This window comes from Gorilla gorilla, chromosome 1 (assembly GCF_029281585.2).
Source record: "Gorilla gorilla gorilla isolate KB3781 chromosome 1, NHGRI_mGorGor1-v2.1_pri, whole genome shotgun sequence".
In the NCBI taxonomy this organism is placed as follows: domain Eukaryota; kingdom Metazoa; phylum Chordata; class Mammalia; order Primates; family Hominidae; genus Gorilla; species Gorilla gorilla.
Genome location: NC_073224.2, coordinates 59,012,357 through 59,032,892, shown reverse-complemented (window position 1 = coordinate 59,032,892; position 20,536 = coordinate 59,012,357). Strand labels below are relative to the sequence as shown.

At 37.8% G+C, this 20,536-nt stretch overlaps 1 protein-coding gene and 1 pseudogene across 7 annotated transcripts in view; both read right to left on the bottom strand.

The window, feature by feature from the left end:
- The window catches only part of DENND1B (DENN domain containing 1B), a 265,472-nt gene that overhangs the window by 227,093 nt on the left and 17,843 nt on the right, over positions 1 to 20,536 (bottom strand). The gene's annotated exons all lie outside the window — the stretch shown is intronic.
- Positions 7,160 to 8,217, bottom strand: LOC101136326 (protein FAM204A-like; annotated as a pseudogene).

Here is a 20,536-nt window from a genome sequence, read left to right as displayed (position 1 = left end):
TTATCAAAATATAACAGAAACATCACAGGAAAATCCCCAAATATTTGTAACTTAAATAACATACTTCTAAATAACCCAACGGTCAAAGAAGAAATCAAAAGGAAATGAAAATCTAAATGAACTCTAAATGAAAATAAAAACAAAACTGATAAACTGATCAAAAGAAAGGACTATTCTCTGTGAAAGACAATGTTAGTTAAAAGCATGAAAAGACAAAATACAGATGGGAGAAAAAAATGCAAATCCAACAAAGTCATTGTATCCTGGATATATTAAAATCTTTCAAAACTCAGTAATAAGAAATCAACCCAATAAAGAAAATATAAGAGAAAGAGCTGAACAGACATTTCACCAAAGAAGATATACAGATGGAAAATAAGCAAATGATTTCATCTTAATAAAACATAATTTGAGTCTTAAAATGCTTCCACCAATTTCTAAGAAATCAGACCTTTACCTCTAAATTAGAATATGTAATGTGCTAAGATATTCTTAACAGTTCCTTTCAGTTACCCTATGAAAATTTTGCACTATCAAATATAATTTTGCATCAGCAAAGACAATCACTACAGCCCTGAACTTGTGTTTGATTTGGGGCTGGCAGGCATATAACCTAATTATGAGCGCAAAAGGAAGGAGAGTGCAATTTTAATTCTGTTAAGTTGGTTAAAGTGAGACTCATTGACAATGAGCAAAAACTTGAAAAAGGTAAAGAAATTACTTGTGCAGATATCTTGGGAAAGTGTATTAGAAGTAAACAAAAAATGCAAACCCTTGAAGGAGCATGCTTGATGTTGTTCCAGGGATAGCAAGAAGCCAGTGTGGCTGCAGTTAAGAGAGCAAGGGAGAAAAGCGGGAAAGGATGAGGTTAGAAATGTAAACAAGGGGGATTTGAGCCAGTTATATGGAGCCTTGTGGGTCCCTGGCAAGTCTTTTATTTGAATGATTTGAAAAGGCAGAGGGATGAATAAAAAAGGAATTATGAGCAAGAGATCCCTATATGGGGAAGACTGAGTCTCAGAAAGTCAAGGTTTGAGAATTGAGGTTGTAGACAAATTTCTATTACTGTATCGAATACGCTACACAATATATTGTGGGAACTATCAAAAGGAAGATGAAATCCTTGCTTCAGTGAGTTGATAATGTAGTTGAAGAACTAAACAATAATACAATTAAAATGACAGAATGTTTAAATTACAAGGGGCTTTCGGATAGTCTATAGCTTTTGTTTACCTGAAGGAACTTGAGTCAAGAAAGGAAAAATGATTTATGCAAGATCATATAACTAGTTGTTGGTTCAGGCAGAACTAAATTGCCACCTTCATTAATAAGTTCTTTAAAGTCCAGTTTATCAATGGTATGAAGGACAAGCTGAAGAAGAGACTATACTTATAAAGCACTTTTGCAAGATAAATACGCATTTGTCACATTCACTTGCTTTCCTGACTTCCAAATTTCTGTGCTACAATTTTGAAGGAAGGAGTGAAAAGCAAAGCTAACACCTATGTTGATAAGTAAATTTAGTAGATCAAAAGATAAAAATCCTTCTGTATTTTGATCAGAAAAGCACACAAAGCTTTTCATATGAAGACTATATTTTCTTCCTAAAAAAAAAAAAAAAGACTATTTTCTGGAATTTCTCTAGGCTACAAAGAGAAAGGATAAGACAAGTAAATCATTATCCTCTATGTTGATAAAGCTTGCTTCCTTCAAATCAAGATAAACACCACTGGCTGGTAAAAAATAACATCTCCTGCCAGAGTCCTCTCACTGAAGCATTAGTACTTCTGACATATCCCAAGATAGAGTAACCAATTAATTCATGTGCATATTCCAAAGATCATCACTTCCAACTCAACCCAACTAAGGATGTATTACCCAAAAAAGGGTTTAAAGCGATTACAATGATGCCATCCTTATTTATGCATATTTATAGAGCAAATAATCATTAAAGCAGTTTTAAACTACAAATATACTTTTAAAATTCTAATGTCAGAATATTAATCTTCAAAGTAGAACAAGCCTAATGTGAGAATGTCAATACACAATCTTTAACACATTTCTGCACAATCGTTTGAACCTAATTATCAAATTGACAATTTAAAGTAATTATAAAGTAACACAAAAACATACCTTTTATGCCATTACCAAAGATTTACTATTTAATAAAACTTCTAAAAGTAGTTTCAAATATTTAACAGGCACAAAACTTAAAACATTGGTATCTATACAATCTCACCAGGTAAAGAATTTAAAATTTCAGTTTCATAAACCTATACACAGAATGAATAAAATGGGCATAAACTACATACACTCAAAAAGAAAAAAAAGAACTAAAATAAACGTGGCAACCCACACCTATGGTATGCAGAAAGGCAGAAAGAACATTAAACTTCATTTAGAGATTCAATTTGCAGTCTCAGCTCTTCCACTTTATAACTTTGGAATCTTAAGTATGAAAGAACTTCACTGAGCTTTAATTTGCTCAATAAAATGAGGATAGCTACTGAACCTAACATAGAGAGTTGCTGAGAAAATCAAAATTAATTTAAAATAATATATGTAAAATCCCTTTCAATCTGTAAATTAGTACACAAATTTACATTACAAGGAGAAATGTTAAATATAATACAATGGCACTATTTCAAGTATTGGTCGATACCATCTAATACAGCAATCTAATTTCTTTAGCAATTTTTTCTTTCAAAAACTCAGTTCATAAAATGTTTTATGTTATCAACTGTAGGCATATGTTTACCTAGAGGTAAATAACCACAAACTAATCTGTCATATAACATCCTAATTCTCATCATTACCATAACAATAATATCAAGGGACAGAATTTTTATACTTCAGTCTCATATTTCTACTGTGTGCTTTGTGGAACAAGACACATTTACTGAGTACCTACTTATATAATACTCTAAAGAATTTTTAAAAGAAGAAAAGATAACATCTCTGACTTTATCAATCTTGCAGTCTAGCTGGCATAATACTACATATTCATAAATAATGCAAATTAAAGTGATAGGAGACTTCACTTTTGGTCATGAAGCAGTTAACAGGCACAAACCAGCTGGCCCACCATAGACAATGTAAAATAAAGTAAAACTGTACAAAATATTTGAAACAAATATTTTTAAAAGTTGAGCAATAGGAAAAGCAAGACTGTGGTCTCTGGGAAAAAAAGCACTACAATCTCCCTGGCTTTCTGTCTGAAGGCACTTTCAGAACTGTAGCACACAAAGAACTACAGTCTTTCTGAGCAGCGGAAAAAGAGAATAAAGTTTGGAGATGAAGCAAAATTTGTGGAAGACAATATCAAATACAAGGAGCATCAGAAATCTGTATAAGGGTCATATTAAGTCTCTGGCCAAACACTAGGTTGCATATGTGCAGGGTGACACTCTTGACAATGTCTGTCAGTGAATAGCTGAATGGAGATTCTGGTGGTCACATAGAACCAAGAGACAGAACAAGCAGATAAAACCATGGACATGTGAGGAATTCAACTGAGACACCTCAGAAAGGTCACACTGTTAGGAGACAATTCCAGGGGTCTCTCACTTCACTTCACTTCTTTAGAGCCCGGATAAATGACTGGGTTTTATTCCAGACTATCTTTTCCAGGATGACTGACTGACAGGGGAAGTAATCATTAACAAAGTTTTAAGCTATTAACATGATATTAACAAGATTAAATCAAACACCCTTAGAAAACAGTCTCCATCCCAAGCAGAGGGCACATTACCTTATAGCCTTGGAAGACAGAAACACAGATATACCTTGAAGATATTGCAGGTTCAGTTCCAGATCACCTCAATAAAATGAGTATCACAATAAAGCAAGTCACACAAATTTTGTGGTTTCCTAGTGCATATAAAAGTTATGTTCACACTATACTGTAGTCAATTAAGTGTGCAATAGCATTATGTCTTTAAAAATGTACAAACTCTAACTTAAAAATATGTTATTGCTTTAAGAAATGCTAACAATCTTCTGAGCCTTCAGCAAGTTGTAATCTTTTTTTTGGTGGAGGCTCTGCCTCAATGTTGATGGCTGCTAACTGATCAGCCTGGGGGTTGCTGAAGGCTAGGATGGCTGTGGAATTTCTTAAAATAAGGCAACAATTAAGTTTGCCACAACAATTGATTCTTCCTTTCACAAAAGATTTCTTTGTACCATAAGATGTGGTTTGATAGCATTTTATCCACAGTAGAACATCTTTCAAAAGTAGTGTCAATCTAAGCTGGTTACAATAGTGCAGGCCTGAAGTCCTAGCTGCTACGGAGGCTGAGGCAGTAGGACTGCTTGAGCCCAGGTGTTCAAGGCCAGCCTGGGCAACATAGCAAGACCCCATCACAGAAAAAAAAATTGGAGTCAGTCCTCTCAAACCCTTCCCTGCTTTATCATATAAGTTTATGTAATATTCTAAACCCTTGGTTGTCATCTCAACAATGTTCAGAGCAGCTTCACCAGTAGATTCCATCTTAAGAAATCACATTCTTTGCTCATCCGTAAGAAGCAACTCCTCATACATCAAAGTTTTATCATAAGATAGCAGCAATTCAGTCACATATTCAGGATTTACTTCTAATTCTAGCTCTCTTGTTATATCCACCACATCTGTGTTACTTACGCCACTGAAGTCTTAAATCCCTCCAAAGTCATTCATGACGGTTGGAATCGATTTGTTTCGAACTTCTGTTAATGTCGATATTTTGACCTCCTCCCATGAATCATGAAATATTCTTAATGACATCTAGAATGGTGAATCCTTTCCATTCACCAAAGAGATTTTTCAATGTACTTTGCCAAGATCCATCAGAGGAATCAGTATCTAGGGCATCTATAGCCTTTCAAAATGTATTTCTTACATTTAGACTTAATGATATAAAACTTGAAAGTCAAAATTACTCTTTGATCCATGGGCTGCAGAATGGATATTGTGTTAGCAAGCATTAAAACTTTTGTCTTCTTGTATATCTCCATCAGAGCTCTTGGGTAAACAGGTACATTTTAATATTTTAAAAGAAATCTTTTTTTCTAAGCAGTAGGTCTTAACAGTGGCCCTAGAATATTCGATAAGCCATGCTACAAACAGATGTGCTGTCATTTAGGCTTTGTTATTCCATTTATAGAGCACAGGCAGAGTAGATTCAGCATAATTTGTAAGGGCCCTGGGATTTTTGAATTTATATACGAGCACTGGCTTCAACTTCAAGTCACTAGCTACATTAGCCCATAACAAGAGTCAGCCTGTACTTTGAAACTCAGAAGGCAGTAACTGACTTCTTTCTAGCTCAGAAAGCCTTACATGGCATCTTCTTTTAATATAAGGCTGTTTCATCTACACTGAAAATCAGTTGTTTAATGTAGCCACCTTCATCAATGATCTTAGCTAGATCTTCTGGATAACTTGCTACAACTTCTACATCAGCACTTGCTGCTTCACCATACACACTTTCATGTTACAGAGATGGCTTCTTTCCTTATCTCATGAACCAACCTCTGCTAGCTTCAAATTTTTCTTCTGCTGCTTCCACATCTCTCTCAGCCTTCACAGAATTGAAGAGAGGTAAGACCTTGCTCTGGATTAGGCTGTGACTTAAAGCAATGTTGTGGATGGTTTGTGGATGGTTCCATCCAGACCACTAAAACTTTCTCCACCTCAGCAATAAGGGTGTTTTGCTTCTTTATCATTTGTGTGTGCACTGGAGTAGCACTTTTCATTTCCTTCAAGAACTTTCCCTTTGCATTCACAACCTGGCACAAACAGTTAGTCGGGTGCAAAAGGCCTGGCTTTCAGCCTATCTCAGCTTTTTAAATGCCTTCCTCACTAAGCTTTATCACTTCTAGCATTATATTTCAAGTGAAATACATGTGAGTCTTCCTTTCACTTGGACACTTAGAGGCCACTGTAGGGTTATTAATTGGCCTAATTTCAATGTTGTTGTGTCTCAGGGAATAGTGAGCCCCAGGAGAGGGAGAGAGATGGGGCAACAGCTGGTCTGGGGTGCCCCCATCTCTCTTGTTAGAACACATACATTTATCAATCAAGTTTGCCATATTATATGGGCATGGTTCATGGTACCGCAAAACAATTACAACAATAACATCAAAGATCACTGATAACAGATCACCTTATTTTATATATATATACATATATATAATAATATATAATAATAATGAAAATTTTTAGAAGGTTCAAAGTTATATTATCTTGAGTTACAACTGTCTGCTTAATACAATTACACCATTTTCACTTCTAAGAACCACCCCATAATTTAAAGAATGACATGGCTGAGAAAGATACTTAGGAAGACATTTTTAGGCATTGCTAATGTAAATCATCTTCCAAATACTACATTCTGCCCCTTTCTTTATTGTAACAGTTTATCTGAAAGTACAAAAAAAATTAGTAAATTGCTTTTACTATGCAATTCTGAAATATCAAGTCTACTGCCTCCAATAAAAAAATTAGTAACTCCTTTTATAACATTAAGGTCAAGTCATTTGTAAAGACAGTGTCAATTGAAACTTTTTGGCATTTACCACTAATCCATTATAAACAACTGTTAATCTTAAAAACACAGTTCCAGTAAACGTGTAGTTACACTGGATACAGATAAGAAAGTACAAGGCCAGCATGTTTGCTCATGCCTGTAATCCCAGCACTTTGGGAGGCTAAGGCAGATGGATCATATCAGGCCAGGAGTTCAAGACCAACCTAACCAACACAGCAAAACCCGTCTCTACTAAAAATACAAAAAGAAATTAGCTGGGCATGGTGGCACTTGCCTGTAATCCCAGCTACTCAGGAGGCTGAGGCATGAGAAGCACTTGAACCCAGGAGGCAATAGTTGCAGTGAGCCAAGATCATGCTACTGCACTCTAGCCTGGGTGACAGAGACTGTCTCAAAAAAAGAAAGAAAGAAAGTATGAGAAGATCACTGACTACACTAAGCCAAATGAACGAAAAACAGCAAAACTGATTTTATACCATGGGTCTATACAAATAAATAAACAAAATTCTATCCTATTTTTCTATATTTTTTCTTACATTTCTTATGCAAATATGAGAATGCTTCATTTTATTCACTTCAATAGGACAAAGCCCTTAGAGAAAGATTGAAAAGAGCTGATAATCAAACTCCCAAGTTTTATGCTTATTTTTGTTCTAGTGCTATCAATTTTCTGACATATTTAACACAGGCTGGAAAACGTTCTCAGTAAATTGAGCATTTGAGTCTACAAATGTCTTGAAGCACTCTGGCAAGTTATGCATATCCCATGTCACTTTGGGTTTCCCATCTCTTCTTTGCTTCAAACTCCCATGCAAGTTTCTTCTTTTTGGGGGCAGCCTGTGAATTTTCAACCTCCTTTTTGGCTTTTACAAAGTTGTGGCAGGCAACTGCTTTGGCAATTTTTACACCAAGCTCTCGAGTAGCTAGCTGGTTTCTGAGTTCCTCAGTCTTCTCAATATTCCACTCCTCCACAGCCTGGTCTATCCTCTCTTCAAGGCCTGATTTCTCAACATTTTTCCTTTTAACATGGGGTTCAAATCAATCACTGACTCCAAAATACTGAGTAAGCTCCTTCCACTGGGTTTCATTTGAGAACTGTTCATTGTGAGATTCTTTTTCATTCCTCAATTTATCTTTTCTGGAGCGTTTTCTTTTTTTCCCTCTGAATCTTGAGGTTGCGTTTTTCTGTTCAGAATGTTTTTTATGCAATTCTTAAAATATATTCTACATATCTAGGGGAATTCCAGAAGGACACTCTTCATAGGCATTTACATTCGACTCTGTTTCAGTTTTGGGTTCATCTATCGAGAATCTATGATTTCTGTTTTTCTGATGCTCCCATCCTCTTTATCTTCTTGTAAGTTAAGTCCAGAGTTCTCCAATGTAGCTTCATCTTCAGAGTTTCACTCAACATCACTTTCATTTAGGCCAGGAGGTAGCAGCCCACTCCACATCTTTTCGTCTGTCAGGAAGCGGTCACCTGGCAGCCATCTTAAGACCCCGTCAGAAAATGTTTTAAATACTGGAAGAGTTACCAAAATGTGACACAGAGACACAAAGTGAGCACATGCTGTTAAAAAAAAAAAATGGCACCAGTAGACTTGCTCAAAGCAGGGCTGCTACAAACCTTCAGTTTTTAAAAAATGCAATACCTAAAAAGCACAACAAAGCAAAGTGTAATAAAACAACATTTGCCTAAAGTATCTGCCTCCAACAGCAAAAAGCAGGCATGCTTACTGCACACTATATGCTACCTGGGTTTCCTACACTCAGGGTTCCTCTTCTATAACGTATCCAACTGCATTTGCAGGCAACCACCTGGGTGCATTCACACCCCACTCCTGTGATTTAGGGGCAAGAAAAACTGACACAAATTATTGATGCTCATGTCACTTGTGCCATAGATAATAAAGTCCTCTATCTCTGATCACAGAAACTCACGTCTTCTGATAGCATCAATGAAACCATAAGAGGCTAACCAGTTAGCACGTAAATAGAATAAAATCTCAAACTCTACACAGTTGTTGACACACAGCTTAGGAGTAAGGCTACTTTAGCCTTAGAGGTAAAATACTCTAAGGCTAAGGTAATAATCTAAAGATTAAAAACAAACGTTGAAAAGATCTAATTGGTCCATCGAAAATTTGATTGCCCACCAAAACAAAATGTGATACTTAGTTAAAAAAGATAAATTTCAAACTGTCAATAATATGATATCCAAAATATTCAGCATGTAACAAAAAATTATCAGACATGCAAGGAATCAACAAAATGTCAGGGAAGTAGGGGTGGGGTGGGGGGGGTAGGGGCATGAAAAGTAAACAGAAACAAATCCAAAATGAAACAGATATTAGAATTACCAAAGAAGAATTTTTAAAAAGAGTTATGCAGTAGGCAGAACAGTGGCCTCTCAAAGATATCTATATCCTAATGCCTAGAACCTGTGACTGTATTATATAACATAGGAGAATTAAGATTGCAGATGCAGTTAAGGTTGCCAATCAGCTGACCTTAAAATAGGGAGCATATCCTAGATTATCCAAGTGGTACAATCACAAAGATCCTTAAATGTTGAAGACAAAGCAGAAGTGTCAGTATCAGAGGGACAAACTAGGAAAAAGACTCATTGGCTATTGTGGGCTTTGAAGACAGAAGGAGGCCAAGAGCCAAGGAAGGCAGGTAGCCCCTTAGAAGCTGAAAAAGGAAAGAAAACACTTTCCTAGAGCTTCCAGAAACACAGCCCTGCTGACATCTTGGTTTTTGCTCAGTGAGTACCATTTCAGCCTTCTAATTTCCAAAACTGTAAGATAATAAATTTATATTATTTTAAGCCACTATGTTTATGGTAATTTGTTATGGCAAAACAAGAAATTAAAACAAGCTATTAAAACTACATCTAAGTATTTAAAGGAAAAGATAGAATGAATTAACAGACAGAGATCCTCAGTAGAAAAACAGAATATATTAAAAAGATTCAAAACGAAAATCTACAATTGAAAAAATACATTATTTGAGACAAAAACATTGACTGTATGGGCTTAACAGCAGATTGGATACTGTAGAATAAAAGATTAGAGAACCTAAGTACAGAATAATTGAAACTGTACAAACCGAGGCACAGAAAGAAAAAATACTGAGAAAAATAAAACAGAGTCCCTGTGACTCATGAAACACTATCAGTCTAACACACATGAACTGTGTCCCCAAGGGAAAAAGAATAAAGGAGGATAAACAGAAAAACAGCTTCAATAAAATAATGTTCAAAACTTTTCTGAATATGTATGTACATATATATAAATTTATAGACCCAAGAAGCTCAGAAAGTCCCAGTCAGGATAAATACAAAGAAAACTAAACCTAGCACATAACAACCAAATTTTTGAAAACCACAATAAAAAGGGAAAACCTTAAAAGCAGACAAAGGAAAAAAAAAAAGGTATCACATAAGAATCATCTCCCTCTCCCTCTCCCTCTCCGTCTCCCCACGGTCTCCCTCTCCCTCTCTTTCCACGGTCTCCCTCTGATGCCGAGCCAAAGCTGGACTGTACTGCTGCCATCTCGGCTCACTGCAACCTCCCTGCCTGATTCTCCTGCCTCAGCCTGCCGAGTGCGCGCGCGCCGCCACGCCTGACTGGTTTTCGTACTTTTTTGGTGGAGACGGGGTTTCGCTGTATTGGCCGGGCTGGTCTCCAGCTCCTAACCGCGAGTGATCCGCCAGCCTCGGCCTCCGGAGGTGCCGGGATTGCAGATGGAGTCTCCTTCACTCAGTGCTCAATGGTGCCCAGGCTGGAGTGCAGTGGCGAGATCTCAGCTCGTTACAACCTCCACCTCCCAGCCGCCTGCCTTGGCCTCCCAAAGTGACGAGATTGCAGCCTCTGCCCGGCCGCCACCCCGTCTGGGAAGTGAGGAGCGTCTCTGCCTGGCCGCCCATCGTCTGGGATGTGAGGAGCCCCTCTGCCTGGCTTCCCAGTCTGGAAAGTGAGGAGCGTCTCTGCCCGGCCGCCATCCCATCTAGGAAGTGAGGAGCGCCTCTTCCCGGCCACCATCCCATCTAGGAAGTGAGGAGCGTCTCTGCCCGGCCGCCCATCGTCTGAGGTGTGGGGAGCGCCTCTGCCCTGCCGCCCCGTCTGGGATGTGAGGAGTGTCTCTGCCTGGCCGCCCCGTCCGAGAAGTGAGGAGACCCTCTGCCTGGCAACCGCCCCGTCTGAGAAGTGAGGAGCCCCTCCGCCCGGCAGCCGCCCCGTCTGAGAAGTGAGGAGCCCCTCCACCCGGCAGCCACCCCGTCTGGGAAGTGAGGAGCGTCTCCGCCCGGCAGCCACCCCGTCCGGGAGGGAGGTGGGGGTCAGCCCCCGCCAGGCCAGCCGCCCCGTCCGGGAGGGAGGTGGGGGAGTCAGCCCCCCGCCCGGCCAGCCGCCTCGTCCGGGAGGTGAGGGGCGCCTCTGCCCGGCTGCCCCTACTGGGAAGTGAGGAGCCCCTCTGCCCGGCCAGCTGCCCCGTCTGGGAGGGAAGTGGGGGGGTCAGCCCCCCGCCCGGCCAGCCGCCCCATCCGGGAGGTGAGGGGCGCCTCTGCCCAGCCGCCCTTACTGGGAAGTGAGGAGCCCCTCTGCCCGGCCAGCCACCCCGTCCGGGAGGGAGGTGGGGGGGTCAGCCCACTGCCCAGCCAGCCGCCCCGTCTGGGAGGTGAGGGGCGCTTCTGCCCGGCCACCCCTACTGGGAAGTGAGGAGCCCCTCTACCCGGCCACCACCCTGTCTGGGAGGTGTACCCAACAGCTCATTGAGAATGGGCCATGATGACAATGGCGGTTTTGTGGAATAGAAAGGGGGGAAAGGTGGGGAAAAGATTGAGAAATCGGATGGTTGCTGTGCCTGTGTAGAAAGAGGTAGACATGGGAGACTTTTCATTTTGTTCTGTACTAAGAAAAATTCTTCTGCCTTGGGATCCTGTTGATCTGTGACCTTACCCCCAACTCTGTGCTCTCTGAAACATGTGCTGTGTCCACTCAGGGTTGAATGGATTACGGGCGGTGCAAGATGTGCTTTGTGAAACAGATGCTTGAAGGCAGCATGCTCGTTAAAAGTCATCACCACTCCCTAATCTCAAGTACCCAGGGACACAAACACTACGGAAGGCCGCAGGGTCCTCTGCCAAGGAAAACCAGAGACCTTTGTTCACTTGTTCATCTATCTGCTGACCTTCCCTCCACTATTGTCCTGTGACCCTGCCAAATCCCTCTCTGCAAGAAACACCCAAGAATGATCAATAAAAAAAAAAAAAGAAAGAAAATAGGCAAGAATGCAAAGATATAAATAAAACAATTATCATGAAGTTGTTTATTACAGTAAAAAAAAAAGAATTGGAAGTATCCAATTGGAAGTATCCAATTGGAATATCCATCAACTTAAATAAAATTAAATAAATGATGATTCACATGCAAAAAAAAAAAAGATATCACATAGATAATGATTAAAAACTTCTGCTTAGGTATCATCAAAAACTATGCAAGCCAGAAGACAACAGAACATTATTAAAAATGCTGAAAGAAAAAAACTAGAAATCTATTCCCAAGTAAATTATCCTTCAAAAATTAAGACATAATAAAGACATTTTCAGATAAAATCTGAGAGAATGTGTCACCAGCAGACTTGATGTACAATTAATACTTCAGGCTAAAAGAAAATGAGGTCATATCATACTTCAAATTTACATAAAGGAAGAATGCAAGAAATCGTAAATAGTTGGTACATAAGATTTTTTTTTCATTTCTTAACTTTTTTAAAAAGGAACTGATTGTCTAAACAAAAATAATTATGGGGATTCTCTTATTTAATAATTTCAATTTATAGTGAAGTTTTTTGGGTTTTTTTGTTGTTGTTTGTTTGTTTGTTTTTGAGACAGGATCTTGCTCTGTCGCCCAGGCTGGAATACAGTAGCACCCTCAGGGCCCACTGCAGCCTGGAGCTCCTGGGCTCAAGCAATCCTTCCCCTAAGCCTCCAGAGTAGCTGGGACTATAGGTCCACACCACCACACCCAGCTAATTCTTTTATGTTTTGTTGAGATGAGGTCTCGCTATTTTGGCCAGGCTGGTCTCAAACTCTTGGTCTCAAGCAATCCTCCCACCTCAGCTTCCCAAACTGCTGAGACTATAGGCGTGAGCCACCAGGCCTGGCCAGGATTTTCTTTCATATAGAAAAAATAGTGTATGACAGCAATAGCACAAAGGAAGGAAAGGAGTAAAATATAAGTGAACTCTTGGAAGGCTCTTATACTCACAGTGGTATAATTTTAATTCACTGTAGATATGATCACAATAGGTATGACATAATCATCAAGTACAATGTAATCCTTAGAGCTACTAAAAACAAAGCCAAGAGAAGAGAAAAGCATAAAATACTAAAAAAAGGAAAAATACATTAATCTAGAAGAAGAGAAGGAAGCAAAAAGGTAACAACAATCCAAACAAAAACCAAAAGTACAACCATAAAACAAATAAGATAATGAATTTAAACCTAACCATATCAATAATTACACTGAATACAAATGTATCAAACATTCTAATTAAAGGCAATGATTGTTAGACTGGATAGAAAAGCAAACCTAGATAGATAGATAGATAGATAGATAGATAGATAGATAGATAAAGATATAGACATAGTTTAGACATAAGACAATTTAGAAAACAAGAATGGAAAAAGAATTTCATACAAACACTAATCATGAGGAAGGCAGAGCAGTTCTATTCATATAAAAGTGAAGACAAAAAGCATCACAAGCAAATTTCTGAAAACCACAATAAAGAAACAACCTTTTGAACTAACCCTTTTAACATATGAAATTTCTCTGTCAGAGAGAAAGAGACAGAGACAGAGAGAAATTTCATATGTTAAAATGGTTAGTTCATAAAGAAGACATAATAGTTGTAAATGTGTATGCTTATTACAACAGAGCTTCAAAATGCATGAAGCAAAACCTGACAGCACTAAAGGAGGTAACCAAGAAACCCACAATTATAGTTGGATATTTTAACACTCTTCTCCCAGTAAGTGAAAGAAACAGATCCAAAAAATAAAAACATAAAAGGTTCGAAAAGCACTATCAATCAACTTTATCTAACTGGCATTTAAACAATACATCCAACAACTGCAGAATATATATTCTATATAAGTGCACACTGAATTTTAACCAAGATAGACCATCTCGTGGGCCATAAAACAAATCTCATATTTCCAAAGATTGAAGTCATACAGAGTATGTTCTCTGACCTAAATCAAATGAAAAATAACTAATAAAAATATATCACAAAGAATCTCAAATATCTGGAAAGTAAGCACCCCATTTCTAAATAACCCACGGATCAAGAAAGAAGTCACAAGTGAAACTAGAAAATATTTTCAACTACATAACTATGAAAACACAATATATCCAAATTTGTAGGACACAGCTAAAACACTGCTTAAAAGTCAATTTACACATTTATGATTACATTAGAAAAAAAGAAAGGTTTAAAAATTAACACTCTAAGCTTCCACATTAAGAAGCTAGAAAAAATTAGATCCAAAGTAGAAGAAAATAATAAATGTCAGCCAGGCACGGTGGCTCACACCTGTAAGCCCAGCACTTTGGTAGGCCGAGGTGGGTGGATCACTTGAGGTCAGGAGTTCGAGACTAGCCTGGTCAACATGGTGAAATCTTGTCTCTACTAAAAATACAAAAATTAGCAGGGCGTGGTAGCATGTGCCTCTAATCCCAGCTACTCAGGAGGCTGAGGCAGGAGAATCACTTGAACCCAGGAGGTGGAGGTTGCAGTGAGCCGAGATCGTGCCACTACACTCCAGCCTGGGAAACAGGGAAAGGGGAGGGGAGGGGAGGGGAGGGGAAAGGAGGGGAAGGGAGGGGAAGGGAAGGGAAGGCAGGGGAAGAAGGAGGAGGAGGAGGAGGAGGGAGGAGGAGGAGGAGGAGGGGAGAAGGAAAAGAAGAAGAAAGAGAAGAAGGAGGAGGAGGAGGAGGAAGGGGGGGAGGAGGAGGAGAAGAAGAAGAAGAAGTAGAAGGAGGAGGAGAAGAAGGAAGAGAAGGAGGAGGAGAAGGAGAAGAAGAAGAGGAGGAAGAAAGCAGAAATCAATGAAAACAGAAAATGGAGACATGAACAAAATACTATATTGGCTCTCTGAAAATATTAATGAAATTGATAAATTCCTAAACAAGACTAATAAAGAGAGGTGATATGCGAATTATTAATATTGGAAGAAAAGGGGGCTTATCACTGCAGATCTTATGAAAATTAAAAAGATAAATATTATGAATGGTTTTGTGCCAATATCTTTCACAATTAAATAAAATTCCTGAATTTTGTTTAAATTTCAAATTCCTTGAAAATTACCAAAACTGACACAAGCAGAATCCAAAAGTCTGATTAATCATTTATCTGCTAAAGAATTTGAATTCACAATTAAAATCCTTCCCACAAAGAAACATTTGGGCCTAGGTAACTTCATGGGTGAATTCTATCATTTAAAACAATAGTATCAGTATAATTCAACTAAATTAAGTTTCTACATACATTGAAGATGTAATTGTAATAAAGCAATTTTATCAGAAATATATTGAAAACACTAACTTCTGATTTTCCCTGAGTTTAGTAGCTCTTTGGCAAAAACACCAAAATAGAAATTTTTTTCAAAGACTAATTTTTTTTCTTTTTTTATTATTATTATACTTTAAGTTCTAGGGTACATGTGCACAACATGCAGGTTTGTTACATATGTATACATGTGCCATATTTGTGTGCTGCACCCGTTAACTCATCATTTAGGTATATCACCTAATGTTATCCTTCCTCCTCCCCCACCCCACAACAGGCCCCGGTGTGTCACGTTCCCCACCCTGTGTCCAAGTGTTCTCATTGTTCAGTTCCCACCTATGAGTGAGAACATGCGGTGTTTGGTTTTCTGTCTTTGCGATAGTTTGCTCAGAATGATGGTTTCCAGCTTCATCCATGTCCCTGCAAAGGACATGAACTCATCCTTTTTTACGGCTGCGTAGTATTCCATGGTGTATATGTGCCACATTTTCTTAATCCAGTCTATCATTGATGGACATTTGGGTTGGTTCCAAGTTCAAAGACTAATTTGACAACAAAAAAATTTAAACTTCTGAATAAAGAACATAAAACAAAATTAAAAGATAAATGTTAAATTGGAAAAATATCAATATGCGATAAATAATTGGTTGCTACAGATAAAATTAAAGCCTTTATCAAATGTGCAAAAGACAAAAATATAAAATGCACCAAAGAAATATTAATGCCAACATGAAATACTGGCCAACTTTTCTAATTAATCGAAATATAAAGTAAAGCAAGACAGGCAAAAATGCTTTCAAAAATTAAAAAAGGGAAATATCTCTGGAAAAGGCAAACTGTAGAGACAGTAAAAAGATCAAGGGTTGGAGGTAAGAAGGGATGAAAAGGTGAAGCACGGAGAATATTTAGGGCAATAAAACTATTTCTGTTTGATACTATAATGGGGGATACGTGTCATTATACTTTTGTCAAACCCATATAATATACAACATGATAAGTGATCCCTAAACTATGGCTTTGGGTGATAATTAAGTGTCAATGTAGATTCATTGCTTGTAATGAATTTACCACTCTGGTGGGGGATGTTGATAGTGAGGAAAGCTGTGCAGATGTCAGGGCAAGTGATATATGGGAAAACTCTTTACATGCAATTTTGCTATGAACCAAAAACTGCTTTAAAAATAAAGTCGATGGCCACGCGTGGTGGCTCACGCCTGTAATCCCAACACTTTGGAAGGCCCAGGCAGGCAGATCGCCTGAGGTCAGGAGTTCGAGACCAGCCTGGCCAACATGGTGAAACCCCATCTCTACTAAATACACAAAAAAAAGCTGGGTGTGGTGGCGCACATCTGTAGTCCCAGCTACTCAGGAGGCTAAGACAGGAGAATCGCTTAAACCCGGGAGGCGGAGGTTGCAGTGAGCCGAGATCATGCCACTGCACTCCAGCCTGGCAACAGAGCAAGATTCCAACTCAAAAAAAAAAATAAAATAAAATAAAATAAATAAAATAAATTCTATTTTTAAAATACACATAGGACTTAAAAGACTAAGTAAAAAAAACCTGTAAATTATTTTAATAATATTTCAATATTGACTATTAAAATTATGTTTTGGATATATGGAATTAAATAAAATACATTGTTAATATTTTTTAAAAGAGGATTAAACCCAGTATTGTTGAGAACTGTGGTACACAGAGGCTCTCTAACTATTAATAAGACTATATATCTTTTTGGAAAGGCAATCTGCCAATACATATCAAAAGTCCAACAATGATACTCAATAACTTATTTGAAGTAGATAATAATACAAGTATAAATGAGATACATACACAGTCGGCCCATATAATAAAATTCGAGGTAACTATTAAAACTGATAAAGTAGGCCGGGCACAGTGGCTCACACGGGTAATCCCAACACTTTGTCAGGCCGAGGCAGGCAGATCACTTGAGGCCAGGAGTTCCAGCCTGGGCAACATGGTGAAAAATCAGCCAGATGTGGTGGTGCACACCTATAATCCCACTTACTCAGGTGGCTGAGGAATGAGAACCACTTGAACCCAGGAGGCAAAGGCTGCAGTAAGCCAAGATCGTGCCACGCCGCACTCTAGCTTGGGCAACAAAGCGAGACTCTGTCTCAAAAAAAAAAAAAAAAAAAAAAAACTGATACAGTAGATCTATTTTCAGACACAAGAAGATGTTCATAACAAATTATCAATTGGTAATGGTTAGATAATAGGATACCATGAACAGATGAACTAGTTTATGGAAAATGCATATTCATGCAAATATACTCATGTAGAGATGTGTAACAGATTGTTCAACAAAATATTACCCATTATACTCTCTGGGTGATAGAATTTTAGTCTCTTCATGTTATTTTCTTCTTCTATTTGAATCTTTTGCAATGGGCCTGGAGTTTTTTGATAAAACATAAAGGCATTTACACTCATACACATATATAGGCATACATATACAGACAAACATACTGACAGTATTTGGCTACCCTAACTTCCAATTTCTCCTAGCAAAGAAAAACTTCATTCTACATAAAGAAATCGTTCACTTGAATCTATAATTCCAGGCAAGTCTCTCAAGTTACTATACTTATCTGATACAAAATTGAGGTTTACTGGAAAAAGTGTGGGTTTTAGAGTTGAAATCTTGGTTCAAGTCTGCCAGTTATATGTATCAGCCTGGTCACTTCACTTTTCTGTGCTCCAGTTTCCTCAAACGTAAAATAGGAATACAAGTATATAGCCTATCAAAAGATAGGTATGAGAATCAAATAAATAATTCATATGAAAAATACTTTCTCAACATACTTTCTAAATTAGTAGTAGTGGAAGTATCTAAATTATTAATATCGGTAGTATACGCTTAAGAGTAGTATACTGCCCAACAGAAAAAAAAATACAATGGTACAGGATGCCAAAACAAAAGAAAAAAAGATCAGACTTTTAAAAATGGGAAGAAAACTAGTAAAGAGAAAATATGTGAAGAAATATATGCAGACAATAAGGAAATAAAATGAGCTTAAACTAATAAGAATTTCCATTTTTTAAAAAATCAAATAAATGAAGAAGTAGTTGTATTAGTCTGTTTTCACACTGCTGATAAACACATACCCGAGACTGGGCAATTTACAAAAGAAAGAGGTTTATTGGACTTACAGTTCCACATGGCTGGGGAGGCCTCACAACCACGGTGGAAGGCAAGGTAGAGCAAGTCACATCTTCTGTGGATGGCAGCAGGCAAAGAGCAAGCTTGTGCAGAGAAACTCCCGTTTTTAAAACCATCAGATCCCGTGAGACCCATTTACTATCACAAGAACAGCACAGGAAAGACCCATCCCCAGGATTCAATCATCTCCCAGCGGGTCCCTCCCACAACATGTGGGAATTATAGGAGCAACAAGATGAGATTTGGGTGGGAACACAGAGCCAACCCATATCAGTAGTTACAAAGTAGTCACATAGAGAATAAAAAATCTGTACATTTAAAAGTATAGGGAAATATACACAATGTATAGTAAAACCAAAAAATCTTTTTCACCAATGGCATCAGGCTAGTTCTTCATTAAGAATGCCAAGAATTATCCTACACATAGTCTAGGAAGGAAGAATTAAGGAACAGAATATTTTGATTAACTAACTGATTGATAGAATTAATACACTCACCTGTTCCTCTGTGGATTTTAGCCTACCAGGCCAGACGTTGTTTGTTCCTAAATGTTTTTCCAACAATTAGAATATGCTTTCATTAGGCTGGGCATGGTGGCTCAGGCTTGTAATCCCAGCAGTCTGGGAGGAGGAAGCAGGCAGATCACTTGAGGTCAGGAGTTCAAGACCAGCCCGGCCAACAAAGCGAAACCACATCTCTACTAAAAACACAAAAATTAGCCGGGTGTGGTGGCATGCGCCTGTAATCCCAGCTATTCAGGAGGCTGAGGCAGAAGAATCGTTTTGAATCCAGGAGGCAGTGGTTGCAGTGAGCCAAGATCGCACGACTGCACTCCAGAATGGGCAACAGAGCAAGTCTCCATCTCAAAAAAAAAAAAAAAAAAAAAAAAGAATATGCCTCCATTAAACAATTAGATTTATTATTTAGGGAAAACAATGGCATAAACAGCCAGACTTTCAGAAAAGCATGGGTCACTAATAATAAACTAATAATAAATTGTATTCATTATCCCTTTTATTTAAAAAAATTCATTAAAACAGATGAATATTAGATACTTGTGTGTAATAATTATCAGAACCCATAATTAGAGTTAATCATTATTAAAGAAAATACTATGCCTGAAAGGGAAAGAAATATTTGCATAAATGTAATACATCTCTCATAATCCTTAATTTTTATTGCCAGTGTTAAATTTTGCAATTCTCTCTCCTAGCTTTGGAGTCAGAAGTCCTCACTGATATACTGTGACACTATGCCATTATATGTTAAATATATTTACATATATATACACACTATATATATACACAGACACATATATGTATATAAAACAAAAGAATCTATTTCTTCTTGCAAGTTACAAAAGAGATGTACCTGCAGTTTGATTAAATTATATTAAAAATAACCTTCTATTTAAAAGCATATTCATATAATTTATTATCTCTGTTGATCATCATAGGTTTACAGAAGAAAGAGAAGGAGGATCATAACTGTTCTCATTTTAAGACAAAGAAACAGGCTCAGAGTGATTCAACTGGAACTCCAACCCAATTTCTAACTCCAATCTAACTCTAGAGTTCTGCCATCCTACCTAGTAGCATAAAACAACAGTGAACAAAAGCAGTGAATGAAAAGCCAGTCTCACCAAAGAAACCATAAAGAGAACATCCCAGCCTGTGCCCCTCTAATGGGTAAGAAGAAATAAGAACATATTGATCCCCTCAACCTAGCAGACCCCAGGCCATTTACCTCCTATCATTGCATGAAGTCCATTTGCCCAGAAGTACCATACAAATATTGTCATTTTCTATGTGTTATAAATAAAATTAAGAAACACTGTTATTGAGAACTCAGGAATCTACAGAAGGGTCTTACATAAATTTGTCTGACAAAATATAAACTTCATCAACATTATTAAATTACCTATAAAAAAGGAGATTTATATCAATGATATAACAGAATCTTGCTTCAAGGATAATTTCTGGACTTAAATTCAGCATTCACTCAAGAAAGTTATACAGGAATTCAAATAAATGGGAATAATGTCATTACAAAGATAGCCTTGAATTTTCTGTATTTTTTAATCATTCAGAAGTTACAATACTTAGTATTTGTTTACACAGACCTCACAACCAATTACACTATACCTCTCAACTAATATTTCCTTTGAGAACCCTACACTTGTGTAATATTATCCTTAATTTTAGCTCATCATCATTCCTTCGAGGATATAAGCCCAATGTTATTTCTATT